We start from the raw sequence: 6,436 nt of genomic DNA, 5'->3' as shown, positions 1-6,436 counted from the left end.
TCACTCATGTAGGATATAAAACTGAAACTCACAGACACAGACTACAGTATGGTGATTACCAGAGGGAAGGGGATGGGAGGGTAGTAAAAGATCAAGGCGGCCAAATATATGGTGACGGAAGATTATTTGACATCTGAAGGATAAATAGGAATAACTTAGTTGAAAAGAGGAAGGAAACACGTTCTAATATAAGGAACAGGATGTGTAATGGAACTGTGGCAGGAGGAACATAGTAAGTATGAGGCGCTGAAAGAGTTACAGAGTGGCTAGAGTAGGAAGGGTGAAGGGTGTACTTGGTTAAAACGAAGGTCACGGGCATAAGAGGGTTAAATTGTGTCCATTTAAGAAGGAGAAATTGTTAGCATTTGATTGTTACTTTGGCTACAATATGAAGAACAGATTGAAGAGGGACCAATATGGAAGCCTAGAATCATGCAGTAGGAAGAGCCAGTGATAAGGGAATATGTAAGAAAAATTTCAGAAGTTGGTAATTGATCAGATACAGAGCAAAAAGAGAGAGGGAGCTGTCAAGGATGAGTTCTAGGTTTCTGACCTGGGTTGCTCAGATGAATCCTCAGTAACTGGTCTGCCACCAGCCTGACAGCACAGTATAGGGGGGCTATAATATCTGGGTTCATGGGCACTTTGCTCCAATGTGACAAGTCCCGAGTCCACTGAGCAAGTGCCTGTCTTCTTCAAAGAGGCATTTGAGTTTAAACCCACTAAACCACATGCCTTGCTTTCATCATTAAATACAAAAAGTATAAACTGCGCTGAGGCCCCCATTCTCCTGTAAAGCCCCTTTGTATGAATTAGCACAAGGTGTCCCCTGTATGTGGATGTAGGCCCATGAGGGGATGGATTTCATTGCTCACACTATTGACCGTGTGCTGAATACAATCAACAACTGTTCAACCACAGCACCAGTGTTTCCTAAGACTTGACCAAGGGACCTACCCCTCCTCCAATTCTACACTCTTCCTAAATTTCCAAGGAACTGATAAATATTCTTATACTTTCTATTTTGGGGAATTTTGTCCTTTACATCTTTGTTTCTAATCTAAAATGTGGCTCATCCTGTGAGGACATCATTTTCATGTAGCCCTTTCAAGTTGGCTGGTTATTTTCTCATAGCCACATGCCAGAGAGCCAGCACTCCCATTACCACTGTCAGATCATTACACTTCCATGCTCTTTCAATAAAAAACCCAACCCCTAACTCGCTGAAGGTTTGTGCAGTGGATGAGCACACAGGCTCTGAAATCTGACTCTGTGCTTTAAGATCCAAACTCTCTGCCCTTATTAACATTTGTCAAATTATCGAATCTTTCTGTGCTTCAGGGTCTTCTCATAGGAAATAATATTTCCTAACTCATTGATTATTAAGAGTATTAATGAAATAATATATAAAAAGTACTTAAAACAGTGTTTCATGTTATGCCCAATGTGTTAGGTGGCATTATTATTAATTATTCATCAGCTATACCATTATCTTCTCTTACTTGTTGCTGTTGACTAACAAAATTTAAAACATTTCCTGATTCACTAGATCCTTTGTCATCTGAAGCATAGACTCTCATCACTCTAGCTGACTTCAGTACCCATATGACTAACCACTCCAGAATCATGGCCAACCACACTCTACTCCCATAACTGTATTTTGGACCATGTCACTAGCATTAAAATTCATTTTCCAAAAGCACTAATTCAAACATTTCATTCTTTGATTGAACCCTCCATTCAACTTTTTGTTCAATTGTTCTTGCTCTGTTTTCTGACCACATGGAGAACTCCTATAGTGATTCCTAAACTGTTTAACAAACAAACAACTCTCTCCTCTCTTCACTTTCAAATTATATCAAGCTTAGATTTCAGGGTTGACTATTTCACAACCCTTCTTGCCTTTACCCTAAATTCCCTTGACCACTTGTCCTTTTGGCACATGACTCTGAAAAACCATAGTCCTATATCAACCGAATAAACTCTCTTCTGTGCTGGGGAAGATCACAGAAACCAGGAAAACTGATTCTATTAAAATTCGTGAATACCAACATCAACTATCCCCAACATTATCTCACACTGGTTCCATCTGACTCCTTCAATCCAGTTTTACTTTCAGTAATCTTTAAACTGCTAGATTGTTTTATTAGAAAATGATGCAGTTTTTATTACCTGATTTATATTCTCAGCCCTAATTTTCACTGATTCTCTAATGATCAATGATCAAAAGGACAGATATATCCATAAAAGAGCTTAAAAACTAAAAATCTCTCCACACATAGTAGTGATGGCATTATTATCATTATTATATTTGCTGGCACCCTTTACTGAGACAAGAAGCACTGAATAAAACCAAGTTTGGGAGAGGATGTAGGAAGTAATAAACCCTGAATAAATTCTACAAGTATATTACAGTTCTACTTCTAACATTGAGTGATTTTGCATCTCTAAAATTTTAGCTACATACCAAAATACCAAAGACTATTTTTATAGGTCCATTGACAATTGTTATAGTAAAATCCTTGATTAAAATTACCAAATGGTTTTATCATGCAAAGCAAAAGGATCTTTGACCATGACTTGGATTGGAAAAGACTATATTTCATATTTGCTAAATATCAGTGCGATAATTGGTCAATGTTCTAACCTATTTTGACAATTTACTGGGCAGAGTGTTATCTTTTCCTAAGATATGTGGAACCATAATGCTAATGGTGCATATATCCATCACACTTGAAGGCTATTCCCCTTCAAAGATACTCAAAGTGCTTGCATACATTTCTTCTCTTAAGAACAGGAATTGAGAGAAAGTTTGAGTGGAACTCCAAAGAGAGCCCACTTTCCCAGATTCACAGCCATCTCTAAATTTTTCCCCCTAAAATCATACTTTGTTTTGTTGCGACTGCCATTTTAAGATGATGTCATCTGGCTTCACATATATTTTTTCTTTTTTTAAATTTTCTTCTATTAAATGTTACTGAAGGACATAATCTATTCTGGAATAAGAGTAATGAACACTTTGCTCTTGACCTATCATTACTCCACTCCAGAAGAGGAGAAATTTCTATTTCAGGCAGTAAGATAATAACTGCTTATTGAGCACACATTATGAAAGGTCAATCTAGTCTTCATGTTTCTAATACATTGTCTTTAAATGCCAAAAATATCCATCATGTGTTTCTCCCACTAAACCCAAGTATAAATCCTTGCATCTATAGATCAGAGTTTTAAGAGTCAAGTGGTCTCTTACCTGACTATTTCAGATCAGTGCAAATAACAGAAAGCTGCTTATCAGGACTCCAACACTTTGCAGTGTATTTATTTTATACAAAAGGTCCAGAGATAGACAGTGCTTGGGCTGCTTCTTATTTTCCTGCTGTACCATTTGTACAATGGCTGCTTCAGACATCATCTGTTCACTCTATGTAGATAAAGAAAAAAAAAGAAGGCATTAGCAGACAGTGGGCAGAATGTGGCTACTCATAGCTGCAAGGGAGGCTGGGAATTTAATGATTTGCTTCTATTTGAGAGGCAAGCAAAGGATAAGGGGAGTGGCAGAGTTATTAAATGAACAAACCCACAGTTTCTGCTCCACAACCTCTCCTCCACCTCTGCCCTATTCTATCTCCTCTGGCCTAATTAAGCAAACAGCCACTGATTCAGAGAAGAAATTGGGGAGATGCTTTAGGGAGCTTTCCTAAATTAGTTCTTCTTAAGTAATGCCCATACAAACTCTGTTTCCCAGAGTCATAAATTGAATTTTTTCACAAAATAGGCATCCACAGATGTTGAAAGAATTAATAAAAGAGTGTTACAAGTTATATTTAAAAGCCAATAAAAACTTTTATAGTGGAATATTCAAGATATCCTTGATATGAGGTATATTAAGTCACTATTGCTGCTGCATTTTTCACACTCTCAGCTTGCTTGTTTTGTATGTATTTAACAATATGAAGACCTGTAAGTAGCAAGGCCACAGAGCCATCCTCATGAGGATATTTGTATTCACCTTTTAAAAATAACTGATAGCTCATTTCTACTCAGAATTGTCCTGCCTCTACGAAAAAGTCAGAGGTCAAAATCATCTAGCATGCTTAGAATAATACAGGGCAAATTTTATGGCTCCTGCCATGTAACCTTGAGCAAGATATTAAATTTTTCTAAACTATACTTGTATCATATATAAACATGGTTTTTATAAATATGCTAGAAGGAGGCAATGACTGTCAAGTGAAATGACATTTGTCACTGTACATGTAAGGAATTACATATTGGCAATGCATTACTTTGTTTTCAGAGAACAAAATGAAAAATTATAAATCTATGAGCATGGAAAGCCACTTACCAATGAAATTGCTCACTGTCCTGGAGCCAGCATCTGCCAACGATAATAACAATAAATATTATTATTATTATTATTATTATTATTATTATTATTATTATGATAGTTAACACAATTTATGTGATTTCCTATGTGTATGATACTTTACTAAGGTCCTTTATTCCTCCTACAAAATTCACTTTTCAGATGAGGAAACTAAGTTTTGTGGGATCAAGTAATGAGCCCAACCAAGATCATCCTACTACTAGTAAGTGGTGGCCCTGGATTCACACCCACATTTTTTTAGCCCAACCAAGATCATCCTACTCCTAGTAAGCGGTGGTCCTGGATTCACACCCAAAAAAGACAGCAAAGACATGGAAGAAAGACTTCTCAGAATATGAGCATCAACAAAGGCGGAGGATGGGCAGACACTGAGTGAGTTGGAGGGAAGAACACTCAATTTCAGGTGCCCAGGGGGGTAGCTGCAAGCTGATAATGAAAGACAACATTTAAAATACTGCTTGCAGCCAGATGATGGGATTATGTGACTGCCAGGCTGAGAAGACTAACTTTTTCTATAAGAAATTTTGGAGGAGGTTGGGGAGAAGATGCTAATAGCTGTTTTAGTTAAACTGAATTTCAAGACATTCGAGATAGCAAATAGCAATTGTAAAAATGCATTTGAAACTCAATGAAGAGATTTTGACTGAAGAAAGAAATGTGTGTGTCACCTGTCTTTAAGTGGTTGTGATGCCCCAGGGAAACAGTTTAGAGTTAGAAGAGTGGAAGCCTAGAACTGAGCCATGTGGGGTCACACATAATGGCCAAGTGGAGTGAGAATCAAAGGAAACCAGTTAAGGGGTTGTTTAATAATCCAGACAAGTGCCAATGAAGACCTGATCTGGCATGATGACAGTAGAACTGCAAAGAAAAGATGGAATAAAAGTCACTTTTGTTATTTTTTTTTTAATATAAAGGAAAACCTATTAGTATGTCAGTGACCAGTTTGTGTCTTTACCAGTGATTCCTAAAGTTGGCTGCCCATCATCATTACCTTGGCACGCAAATTCCTAACATCAACTTCCCCCAATCTTGCCTCCCAAAATTTGAGTCACTAAGTTTATGATGGGATCAAGAAGCTGGTAGTTTTAGAAAGCTCTACAGTTGATAGCAATAAGCAGGCAGATGTGAGAACTGCTGGTCTATATAACCAATTTCAACCTCATGCCAGCCCCATGATCTAAGTGACCTTAACTGAAGTTTGTAATACTGTGTGAGGATGTCCCCCAGTGGCATGATGCTGAAGTCGTCCATGGTGGCAGCTGACTTGATAAAGTCCCCTCTATTAGCTGCCTTACTTTTCTAGTCTCATTTTGTCTTATCCCTAGGATGCTTCCTTCACCTTTCAAATAAGTGATTTTTATTCAAATGTTTGACTCCTGGCCTGCTTCTGGGAAGCCCAAACTAAGATATCTGGTTTCTAAGTGCAGAAATAGTGTTGGAGACCTGAGTGTGAAGAGAGCATTGAACATATAGCCTAGAGGCTGGTGGCCAGAAAAACAGTGTGGGGCAACCTAACTACTATAACCAACAGTGGGGAAACCCAGGCACCAGATGACAGTGTTTACAGTGCTTCAAGTGGGTACTTCAAGTATACATGTATGTGGTCAGAGATCAACATAAAATATGCTAAAATCAATATAGATTTATTATTATGTTGATTTCTTTATTCAAAATTTCTTGAAATAAAATAGGACCAGACCTACCACGTCTATGGGGGAAATATAATGTCTGCTGTTTGTATTTTGAGAAATGATAGTAACTTCTTGAAATTTAAAGGGCAGCATGGATCTGGGTCAAGCAGACCTGACTCTGTGGATTGAATGAATGTCCGCCTTCCTTCCTTAGGCACATGCACAGTTCCCCCAGTGCAATATGTGCTCCAGTGCCTAAGGTTACAAATGCCAAAGTCAGGGCTCTCTGTTCTGGAAAACGGAAGATTGCAGATCTTAGATAGTGATCTCCGACAAAGCTGGATTCATGGGCATGCAACCTGGGATCCACAAGTTATGTAGCTGGTCCTGAACTCCTGTACACGACTATGAGTGCTCC

This window comes from Miniopterus natalensis, chromosome 5, assembly GCF_054644295.1.
Source record: "Miniopterus natalensis isolate mMinNat1 chromosome 5, mMinNat1.hap1, whole genome shotgun sequence".
Lineage (NCBI taxonomy): Eukaryota > Metazoa > Chordata > Mammalia > Chiroptera > Miniopteridae > Miniopterus > Miniopterus natalensis.
The sequence above is the reverse complement of the archived record's forward strand: the minus strand, read 5'-3'. Positions refer to the sequence as shown.